This window comes from Ovis aries, chromosome 25 (genome assembly GCF_016772045.2).
Source record: "Ovis aries strain OAR_USU_Benz2616 breed Rambouillet chromosome 25, ARS-UI_Ramb_v3.0, whole genome shotgun sequence".
In the NCBI taxonomy this organism is placed as follows: Eukaryota; Metazoa; Chordata; class Mammalia; order Artiodactyla; family Bovidae; genus Ovis; species Ovis aries.
This window is the reverse complement of record NC_056078.1, coordinates 25497573-25509685: the sequence shown is the minus strand read 5'-3', so window position 1 is coordinate 25509685 and position 12113 is coordinate 25497573. Positions and strand designations below refer to the sequence as shown.

The following is a 12113-nucleotide window of genomic DNA, read 5'->3' as shown; positions in this document are numbered from 1 at the left end:
GGAGAGAGACCCATTCACCTAGCTGTTCTGGAGACAGACCTTCAATGACTTTCCATTTTTCATCCTGCCCAACTTCAGGGCAGCTCCCCCCTGCTTTTATTCTTAGCTGTGGCTCTTTCAGTGATGCCATTTACGTTTCTATGTGCTTTCAGTCACAGAAGGAAATTTGCTGAAATCTCCCTCCCATTTGCTGATTACCATCAGCAGTCCCCACTGCTTGGTTGTGAAGGGCTTATTTTCTCTGTACATCTTTTACCATTATTTCTGTGGGCTCCAGAGGAAAAGCTCATGTGCTCTAGGAAAGCGCAGGTGCTCAGAGTCCATCACTTAGGACCGGAAATCAAAAGTGTCATTTTAATTTAACATCTTAACATCACTTGGGAATTAGCCTAGATATGCGTATACCAGTAAAGAGAAAAAGCTCAAGAGTTTTGTGATTGAATAAGAATGGCATATTGAAAAATTCAGATTTACTTTCATCACCAGGTGAGTCAGTGGAAACTAACTGGTCCTGAGACAACTAAGGAATACAAAATTTCTTATCAAGACATTGTAGGAGACTCGGACTTCCCCAGCAGTCCAGTGGTTAAGACTTTGCTTTCTGTCGCAAGGAGCTTGGGTTTGATCCCTGGTCAGGGAGCTCAGATCCCACATGCCTCTCCGCCAAAACCTCAAAACATAAAACAGAAGCAATATTGTAATAAATTCAGTGTGCTAAGTCACTTCAGTCACATTCAACGTTTTTGATCCCATGGATTGTAGTCTACCAGGCTGCTCTGTCCATGGGATGCTCCAGGCAAGAATACTGGAGTGGGTTGCCATGCCCTCCTCCGGAGGATCTTCCCAACCCAGGGACTGAATCCATGTCTCATGTCTCCTGCACAGGCAGGCAGGTTCTTTATCACTAGGGCCACCTGGGAAGCCCAGTAAATTCAGTAAAGATTTTAAAAACGGTCCACATCAAAAAGAAAGATTGTATAAGACTCACTAGTAGAATTAGATTCAGTGTGTCTGTATTTGCATAATTATAGCATATGGAATTCCTATAAACAATATTTAAAACTATACTGTAATCCCAGATGGGAGGAGTGGAAGGAAAGAAAACATCCTAAGCAAGCATTTGCCCTTATTGAATGAACTGCTCTTGGTGAGAAACAGCAAACTTTACTTAATACACTGACTGCCTTCATGAAAAGATGAAATAATCTGGTTTCTTTAGAACAATGTGTGTGTTGTGTGCTTATTCACTCAGTTGTATCCGACTCTTTGCAACCCTCTGGTCATGGGGATTCTCCAGGTAAGAATACTAGAGTGGGTTGCCATGCCCTCCTTCAGGGGATCTTCCCAACCCAGGGATGGAATTCAGGTCTCCCGCATTGCAGGGGGATTCTTTACCAGCTGAGCTACCAGGGAAGCTCTTTTTAGACCAGTATCTTTGTTTAATTTAAATAAGTTCTTTCTCAAGCATAAATAGCTGATCGAGAATAAACTAAGTTTCATGCCCCAACTTCTTGAAGTTTTTTATTATATACAAACTGATGGGGAACAAGACAAAGTAGCCAACTGGCAAGATGGCCTGTTAGCAGCCGCCAGCAATTCTGATTTAAATGACAACTTTTTCTGCCTCTGAGCTTCAGCAAACCATCTTTTAAAAAGAGATAGCAGTCAGCATTTGAGATTGGCAGCAATAATTACAGGCCAGTGTGTCACAGGCGTAGTTTGATTGGGCTGATGCGCCACCTTGATGAAGGATCTAGACTATCAAGATAGTTTATTTTAAATACTCTTTTGAGGGCATTCCCTTCAGAAGTATATAAATCAAAATGCTTTTATACATACATTATGTTAAATCTAGAACTAAGAGGTCTTCTCGCTTTTGAATGATAGAAATAAATTTAAAAACAAACTTCTGTAATGTTTATAATCATGAAATTCATAGTGTCATCCCCTAATGGATTCTTTTTAAAATTGCTAAAATTTATTCAATTTATTCATCTTCAGTTCCCATGATATTTCCCTAATCTGTCGTACTATGCTTCAGAATATTTTCTATTGTAAATATTTATGAAAAAAAAAAACAAAGTAGATCCTGCAATAAGCATCTTTACTTTTGTCATTTCAAAACTATCCTTTGGGAGAATAAAATGAGATGAAATAAAATTAGGTAGGACATAAGGGAATTCAATGTAAATACATTAACTGTATGTAGAAATATGTTTTTAAAGGGTAGAAAAACAATTCCAGTCTCATATCTGATAAAATTCTAACATATTTCAGTGTGTTACTATAAGTACTGTATTAAAATAATAGTTTATTAGTGTTATTTTGTAGCTGTAAAAACCATTTTCAGTAGCACTAGCTAAATCACTTGCTCTATTACACTTCCATTTATGAACTCCAAGGGCAAATCATTATTGCACAAGTAATACTTTCCAAACCATTTTCTTCCAAGGCCACCTTTAAGTGAATGAGAAGAGTCAATAATTTTATCGTCATATATGTTAAAGCGCATTAACAATTTATAATGTAAAGAGCTATATCAAATGCAATTTCATCAAGATGACATGGATCAAATTAACTAAATTAACCAACCACGAACGTTAGAACCAAGCATTAACCCAATTTATTTAAATTATACTATTGGATTACAAATCAGTCCCGTTCAAAAAAGCATTTCAAATCATGTCCTGGAATAATCTGGCGGGAAAATCAACTGCCAGCACATTCTTTATAATTCAGAGGCAGAAGATATGCGGCTGTCTGAGACATTTTAGAAGGGATGGAGGGCAGAGCGTGGGATGGAGCCGATGTGGAGTGGACTTAGGCTATCTGCTGCTACTATAGTATATGGTGACTTTTTAAGATTTTTTTTTGATGTGGACCAGTTTTAAAGTAAAAATCTGTTACAACATTGTTTGTGATTTTTTGGTCATGAAGCATGTGGGATCCTAGCTCCTTAACCAGGGATGGAACCTGCACCCCTGCATTGGAAGGCAAAATTTTAACCACTGGACCACCAGGAAGCCCCGAGTCTTGTACCATCTCTGGATAAGAAATTTTATATTCCTCAATTATCTCTGGTGACTCTTAAAACATTTTGTCTTCATTGAACCAGAGTTAAGGATTTTTTTTTCTTCTTTGTTATTAGCCTTCTGTTGCTTTCTAATATAAATATATTTGGCCATCTATGGTATTAATTAGATGAGAAATGAGTATACAGGAATGAATAAAAATACTTTGAATTTTCTTTGATTCTGAGTTAGTAACACATCCCAGAAGAAAATGAGCCAGTTTGCCTTCCTGAATCTATTTATTCACGGAAACCACAATAAAAGAAAACACTTCACTGAGTCCAGCCTGGTTTTGTCTTTTTGCTCTTTTGAGAATTAACAAATCAGAACAGTGGGCATGCTATCCTGTTTCCTTAAAATCGAACAGTTTCAGATTAATAGTGAGGTGTATTGTTATAACAGTGACCTGTCCTTGCAGGGGACTAGCTTTGAACCCAGATGAGCTGCTCAGTGGGAGGGAAGGGGATGTAGCCTCCTTTGGTGGTGACTGGACCAGTCCATCAGTGAGTGGGCTGCAGCCCCTTGTGCTGCCTGACCTACCAGGGGCTTCCAGAGACATTCAATACTGCTGGGCAACTGAGGATACAGGTGGCGCCACTTGCGGGCTCTCACAGCTACAACAGACTGTATGCTGAGCAGAGGCAGCTGTCCTGGAGCCCCTCCTCCTCCATCCCTCGCCCTGCCTGCCTCTCCCCACCTTGTGTTCCTTACGGTCAGTCCTCAGGCAGGGGCTACCTTGTGGGCAATAGTGGCTGGGGGCTGTTGCTTCGGTTCTATGCTGGTGACAGGCAGTGTTGCTCCCTGGTCAAAGTGGTGAGTGTCCCCCATAGTCTGGGGCCCTGGCAGGTTATATCACCTGCAATAGTAGGGAGATTGCCAGCCATATGGTGCCATTCCATCTGTGGGTGGAACGAGCTAGACCTCACAGTGTGCATAATAGTGGGGCAATGGGAGGATTCCAGGTCTGCAACACCCAGCTGTGGCTCTCGGGCAAATCAGTTGATTTTTCAGAACCTCTCTTTTGCTCAAATGAAACACCTTTCAGAATATATATAACACGCAGAAATAGGGGGAGTTATGCGGATTGGAATGGGGAAGGCCTGGGAAGCTTGACGGCTTGGTCCCCACCCTTTATTGTCTTGGGCCTCCAAGGAACTCTGGGCCTGTGGTACTCCACTGGAGAACCATGGTGCTAGCGGACCTCTGAGGTCCTTTCTGACCTAAAAGTTTCTGCTACTCTAGGAAGATGCTTAAAATGTCACTCCTTCTGACCCCCCAACCCCCATCTGTTACTTTATTCCTAGAAATGGAACAATCAGGTAGAATTAAATCATATGCTGGTGATCTTTCCTTTGAAGTCACTATTCCATCACCCATGATAACCACAGAAAAGAAAAAGCGACCCGAAAAACTTTACTGAGGTTATGGCTTGTTTCTTTTCCACCCCAAGACAATGATCTATATTGTTTACTAAAGAATAGCCAGGGGTGAAAATCCAGTTTAGAAGCAGGGGGCAGTGCTTGAGTGGATGACCACCTTACTGAAATTCTGGAAGATTGGTCGATTTGGAAGTTGAGCACTCTGGTGGGGAACCCAGTGAATTATCGTCTGATCCAAAAGCTTATGCTGTATATGGTATAAGCTACTGGAACTTACCTCTTTGTATTCTTCCACCACTATGTGCTGTTCTGGTTTTGTTGAGCAGTGAAGGCAGCAAAAATACAAGTTACGCAGTTCTGTGTATGAACCATTACTGAGGCCAGATCAGTGAACACAGGGTCTGGGTTTTCCCAGAAAGTCTGATTTCATTCTGTTAGATTTTTATCCTGTTGTCATGGAAATAACCACATTTAGGCATCGAAACTGTATCATCAGGACTACTTCTCATATCCAGAAATGACCTTCAAATCTTTGGTCAGACCATGTGTTGCAATTTTGACCTAAACTATACTATTGCTGTACTTAATTTTTGTGGCATCACAGAATCAGCTGAAATAAACATCCCTGTACGAGGTTGGTGGTCCTATGCCTGTTTCCATACACGTTCTGTCAAAGCATGGGAATTTTGACTTGAATTACTTACTCCATTCCAAGTCGAAATTGGCAATGCCAGTCAAATAAATCGGGCAAAGTATGATGGATGGTGAGATGGATAAATGAACAGTAAGGGCTTCAGAGAAACCACCAAATTTATCTTATTTAATACTTCATGACAAAGACAGTTTAAAGTACAGTGTGAGGTGGTTCAATCTGATGCTCTTTATCTTTTATTGATATAGTCAGGTAAAATAGTGACATAAAGAAGAGTTTCAACAGAAAATTTGCATACAATAGCATTAAAAAACTTTAAAAAGAACATAATCTGAGAATCAGTGGAATGCTGGTATCTCCTGTTCTCTCTGCGCACACAGGAGGATATGGTTGGTGGAGTGAGACTGCCTGCGTGGGAGTCCTAAGTCTACCACCCACCAGTTGTGCGGTGACCTTGGATACATTTTAATCTCTCCTTTCTTTTCTGCAAGATGGGTATAACAACAGTACCTGTCTTTACGGCTGTTATAAGAATGAAACTCATCAATACATATAAAATGCTTGGAACAGTACCTGGCAGGCAGGAAGGCATTTAATAAACATTAGCTATTATGACTTATTTCCACAAAAGAAAGTTTTAGAGACTATTTTTATAGAATGCAGGCTAACATTTTAATTCAAAAGCGACTTTTATAATAGTACAGCACTGGATGTGTGTATAACATGAGGCTTAAAACTCAGTGATGTCTTTCTGCTTCTCTCATTCCTCTTAGGAGGCAATGTGAAGGGGTGGAAAAGAAACGTTAGTCCTGGGAGGACACCAAGAGCCACATGCTCTGCGGGAATGCTTTTGTTTCCCTCAAGGCCTGGCACCTTGGGCCCGTCTCGTTCTAATCTCATATTCCCATCTTCCATCTGCCTGGGAATTCACAATCATCACAATGTTAGACCCATAAGATCTCACAACATCATAACTTAAGACTGAAAAGGACCTGAGTGATCAGTCATTTAGACCCCCTCCCCAATTTCTGCCACAATAAAATGAGGGGTGGCGGTCACTGAATGACTTGTCCATGGTTACACAGTCTGAGACCAGACCAAGTCCCCTCACCCCCACTTCTGGAACCCTGGTCTGGGGCTGTTTCTCATACCCTTTGTTGTATGTTTCATCCACACTGGCACCTTGCATAGTATTATCTACACATTTGACATTCAAAAAAATATTCCTTCAGTGAGAGAGTGAAACCAACCTTAACACTTTGTTTTCAAAGTATTTTGGGGTCCCTTTTGTAATATTTGGGGAGAGGGAATGGATCACCTTCTCAAACACTTTTCCCTCCAACCTACTTCCCAGTTCATATCTCATTGAGTATCCAGACGAAAACCAGTCCTCATCCTCGTTTCCACCACATTCCTTTCCATTTTTATTTATTTGAAGTTTTTTTGACATGGGCCATTTTTTAAAAGTCTTTATTGAATTTGTTACAATTTTGCTTCTGTTTTATTTTGTTTTTGTTTTTTTGCCCTGAGGCACGTGGGATCTTAGCTCCCAGACCAGGGATCGAACCCACACCCCCTGCATTGGAAGGTGAAGTCTTAACCACTGGACTGCCAGGGAAGTCCCCCCTACATTCCTTTTCAAAGTGCCGTTTTCCAATACCACTGTTGGGACTCATGTCCTCATTTTTTCCTTCCACATCTAACTTAAGGTATTCCTAGAATCATAGCGATGAAAGCAGCTGTGACCTGTTCATTTAGTTCACTCCCCAGCCTGAACCTGGGCAGGCAAGACAGGCCAGGATTCAGCCTGTGAGGGAATGTACATCATCACGCAGAAGAAAGAGGAGGTGCTAGCTAGAGCCTGGCATCTCCATTAGGCTTCCTTCTCCTGCCTTGTCTCCCCTCCCTCTTTCCCTCCAATCCTGCTACATTCCCTGTGAAGCCTTGCCCAAATCCTCCCTTCCAGCTTAGAATTCTGTTCTCCCTTTAAAAACTGTTGTAGCATTTTAATTATGGCTTTTATTACATATTATCAATCACTTTGAAATTAATTGTGTTTAGCTATCCAAGCAACATACAAATTAACCCAAGTTGTAAAATTTCAAATATTATAACAATGGTTATGGATGGGTATGATTAATATGACTAAACTCCTCCACAATGCCTTTAATTCTTGTCTCTTTTAGTGGGTGTCTCATTCTACTCCTTTCCTATCTGTTTATGTATGCATTTTTACTTATACAAATTCATGGTTTTATTTTGTTTTTATGAAAGTGGTACCATTCAATATATATTGTTTTGCAATTTGCTTTTTTCATTAGTAATAAGTCTCAATGACCTTTCTGTCTCAGTATACATAGGTATACTTCATTCTTTTTAACCACTTCCTACTTTCCAAGAAGATGTACAGAGTTTATTCAGCCATTCTCTACTGATGGCCATTAGGTTTTTTCAATTTCAAAATTACCAAAACTCTGCCATGGAAGGGAATAACATGTGTACACGCCTTCCTGCTTCTCTACGATATATACTGAGAAATGGAATTGCTGGGTCATAGAATGTGCACATTATTAACACTGCCAAACTGCCCTCCAAATAGGCTATATCAATTTACACACCTGTCAGCAGTATATAAAAGTACCCATTTCCCCATTAGTTTGCCAATCTTAATCTCCTTTCCCCTTCTTTTACCTTCATATATAGTTTATTTCCTAGGTTTGGGGGTGTAAGCACTCTGAAAGCAGGGTCTAGGATCTCCTCATATTTGGAATTCTTCCCCCATCCAGTGGGGTTTAATAACTGGTACTTCACAAATGCTTGTCGAATGCTCTCTAACCATAAGTTTTCTGTTCACCTCTGGTTAATACACACTTTTCAAAAGCATTTAGCAAGATAGCATCTAACTTTGAGAATGAAAACAATTCTAAGAAAGTTGGTTGTTGTTGCTGTTGTTTTTGCACATACCTCCTTCCTGAACAAGTTACAGATATCTTTCATTTAAAGTTGTTTAAGACAGGATTCTCTTCTGCCTCACTGGCAGGAAGCAGTGAAAACAGACCTGGTTATCTCAGACAATAGCTAGCAGGGTGTCCCACCCGCTGGGAAACAGGAGACCAAAGGCGCCTCAAAACCCCAGGGAACTAGACAAGACGGAATGGTGAGGGAGCAGGGTCACAATCTGTGGAACATTCTGGACCCAAGAAGGTAAATTCTTTTATAGGGTTTTGAAATAGAGGAAACCATTAATAATGTCCAAAGTGTGGCAGTAAATGGATCTGGGTGAGGAGGAACTGTGACGGGGTAGGAAAAACCAGAGTGAGAACTGGGCATATTTTTAAAGGAAATGTGGATACAGGAAATAAGGGTTTTAAAGGTGTGAATTACGTGATTCAAGAGAAACTTCCCTCCAAGCAGTGCCTATATTTATTTATATGATAATCTTGAGCTAAAGCAATTCTAAAAATCGACTAGTGAAGTTCCAAATCTTGCTGTTTTGAACATTAATTTGAAAATAAGAAGAATTTTACAAAGGGGTAAGAGCTTTCAGCTAAACGTGAACTCATTGAGAATTACATGTAACTTGGTTTGTGTTTCACAAAGGAACTGTTCCTAAATAAGAAATAACATAAAGGAAGACACATGTTCGCTCTTAACAGTGTTTCTTTTTCTCTCACCTAATGAACCGTTTCAACAGCAACTGCGCAGCCCAGTGAGGGTACAATTGCATTTCGACACAAAAACAAATGAAAAAAATGAGGAAGTTGTTTGCTGTGCTGGACCGATTGAGGAATGGGCCCCTGAGGTCTCAGGGGGCTTAGACCGAGGCCAGGTTTTGAATTCCCCTGGGCTGGAGAAAGGCTAGAAAGGCTAATACTTTATTTCATTAGCGCTGTTGGAAAACCCAAACTACCTTTAGTTTACCATCAGGGGTTCGGGGGCTGTGGTCCCTGCGACACCCCCTTAAAATACACAGGAACCCGCGCTGTGGTTTCTCAGCCTATCCTCGTCCCTTTCATCCCTTCGCCCACCCTGGGGCCATTGCCAATAAACCCAGCAGTGACCAGGCTTAACTCAAGTCCGCGGCGGCCCATTTCAGGCCACGAAAAATCAGGGTCTGGAAACAACTGGAACAGGAGGCTCATTTGGCCCTTGAGAGGCTCAGTGCCCTGGCCGTTGTCGTGTGGAACAAAGAGCGCAGGAGCGGAGGGCGCCCCCAGGAGGAAAGGTGGGGAAGGACACCCGCGGGGGGAATTCTGGAGGCGGGCGAGGCTGGAACTAGGGTGCTCCTGGAGAGCGGGCTGGGCGCCCGGGGAGGCAGGGCTGGTCCCCGCCCCGCGCGCGATTCGCTCCGCATCTGGCGCCCGGCGCAGCCCTTTCCTGAGTCCTAGACACTTTACTTTTATTCCTTTCCACCGTAATTATTATTATTATTTTCCCGCGCAAAGCAGGAACCTGGGACTGCCCAAGCTAGCGGCGGAGGGGCCGCCATTTCCCGGGGAAAGCGCAGCGCGCGCGTCGGCACCGGGCGCCCCGGAAAGGAAACCGGAGGGGAGTGCCCGGCCCCGAACCCTCCTCCGCACCGGCCCGGGGCTCGCAGCCGCCCGCGGCGCCCCGCTCACCGCGCGGCAGCCCCAGACCTTAGCCCCCGGGGCCCGCGTCCCCGGCCTGACCTTCTCTGGTGCGGCCCGCCCCCGGACCCCGGTCTCTTCCCTCCACCCGGCGCCTCCGCGCCCCCTCCATTGTCAGCCCGGAGCAGCCGGCGCCCGACCTGGGCACCCTCGGAGGCCCCCAGAGCGGCCTTGCCTGGGCTCTCTCGGCCCCTGCGCAGACCACCGCCCCCGGACTAGCCCTCCTCTGCGGCCGGGCGTCTCCCTTTTCCCCCTCTGCGCCCCCAACTCCGCATCCCCAGGAGCCCTCCGCTCCCTCGGGTCCAGCGTCGCCCGGGGCCGGCGGCTGGACTCCGCATCCCTTCTCTTCCCTCCCTCATCGCCCAAGATGCCCCCGGCTCCTCGCCAGCCCCAGGAATTTTACCGCTTCTTTAGCAACCCCCCTTTATTTCCCGAGAAGGCAAGTTGGGCAGCTTGATTTATTAATTTTTCTTTTTCTTTTCTTTTCTTTTTTTTTTTTTGCGGCAAGGATCGGCTCTCCGGGGAGCGCCCGCAGGGGCTGGGCAGCGGGGAGGGGCAGGGGGGTTTCTCCGGCCCCTGCACTGCCCCCGCGGCTCGTTTTGTTTCCAGACCCCGAAGCCCCCTGAACAATAATGCCACCGCCATGGCGGGCTCACCTGGTGCTGCGCCGCCTGCTCCGGGCGCCCGGTGCCCTCCGCGCGCCGCTTCCCGGGCGCAGGTTCGGCCGGCGCGGCGCCGGTGCCGGGCAGGACTCTTTGCCTTTCTTTGGGTTCTATCTGTGCGTGTCAATGGCGGCAAGCGGCAGTTCTCCGGGCCGCGGATAGTAGCGGGGGGAGGAGGAGGAGGGAGAAGGGATTGCTCCTTCTCCACATAACCACCTCTAGGAGGAGTCGCTCAGCCTCATCCCCCGCCAGCCCATGCTCCGCGACCGGTCCGGGGCTTTCGGTGGGGCTTGATGAGCTATTGTCCTTCAGGAGCATTAATGATGAAACGGCGCGGCCTCCGCTTAGCTGGCGGATCCGCTGGATGCGCTGAGGGCTTCTTGCTAAGATGAGGCTTCCCCCAGAGCTGGTGATTGAGGCGCTATGGTCTCGATCCAGAGTCTCCTGTTAGCGGGATCCACCTTTGGTGGAAAAAGGTGGTGTGGGCGTTCATGTGGTAGTCCTGGGGAAAGCCTTAGAAGGTGAAAGGGAAAAATGCCATTTTCCAATGTCTCGTGTCCTCAAAGAATAATAAATACATTAACGATTGCGTCCACCACTGGGACGATAGCGTTGGGTGGCCACAGCCACGAGAACTAAGACTTTATATCCATGCCTGCCTTTTAGCTTTTTATAAATTATGACAGAATCCAGAGTTGCATATTCTTTGGAGTTAGCAGATGTATGTTTTCATGGGTAAGACTGTGTGCGTGGACCTAATTTTTAGTTCAGTTGCTTTTATGGGGTGTTAATTTGTATTCTTGGTAGGTATTAAGACTAGCAGGAGGCTATTGTCTTAAAGACCAATTTCTATTAGTTTCTGGAAAAAAAATATATTTATGGGGGTGTGGTGGACAATATCAGGTGTGAAAATGGAATTTATCGTAGTTCTGTTCTACTGGAAGCCAGTTCTGTCCTTTGTATTATATTAGCTAGGGCTCCATGGCTAGGGGGTTGAGTCAAAGGAATTTGTTTATTTCAGTGGGAAAAGCTATCTTGCTATGGGCCATTCTTGTTTCCTGTGATCCCCTGCTCTTGGTAAGTCAAAGGATTGACGAAAGGAGAGGCAAATTTTTGATGTCTTCACAAAAGAGAAACCCACAGGAAAACACAATTCTCCAACACTGGCCAAATGGATGCATTTCAAAGCCTCTTCCATTTGGTAATATTATGTGTATTTGATGCTATAAATGTATAAATGTTTAGGCAATCTTTCAGTGTAAAAGCCTCCAATAGACTTGAGTGGGAAGACCCCAAATGTCCATTACCCTCTGGATTTATGCTAATTAATCAGGGCTGTTGATGGAATTAGCACATTAAACCAAATGTGCTTCAAAGGGTTTTTTGAGCATTGGTTTATTTCCCAAAAGATTATGATGTATCATAAAGGTATAAACAAACCTCTCTCTCTTTAACTCTCACATGGCTTCTCAAAGTCTCCTGGACCCAAATGGTCTCTGTTCTCTGGGACTTCCTTCCTTCACCTTGGTGCTCTTTTACACTCCCTGTGTATGACTTCACTGTTCTTTGTCTTTGAAGGTCACTTACCAGGTCAGAAATCTAGTCAGGACAAAGTTCTCTTTTCCTAAGACATATTTAAAGAGTTTAAAAATGATCCCCTGGGGCATCTCATAATGGTTTCGATTTTCCCTTCCCACAGGAAGCCCCTACCTTCCCTACTA

The 12113-nt window shown here is 44.3% G+C and overlaps 1 protein-coding gene across 1 annotated transcript in view; it reads right to left on the bottom strand.

Moving 5' to 3' along the window:
* Positions 1–10555, bottom strand: part of LOC101108627 (core histone macro-H2A.2) — a 53182-nt gene extending 42627 nt beyond the window's left edge. Inside the window, exon 1 of the mRNA XM_027962449.3 lies at positions 10387–10555. The gene's annotated coding sequence lies outside the window, so the exon portion shown is untranslated. The remainder of the gene's footprint in view (positions 1–10386) is intronic.
* Positions 10556–12113: the final 1558 nt, after the last annotated feature.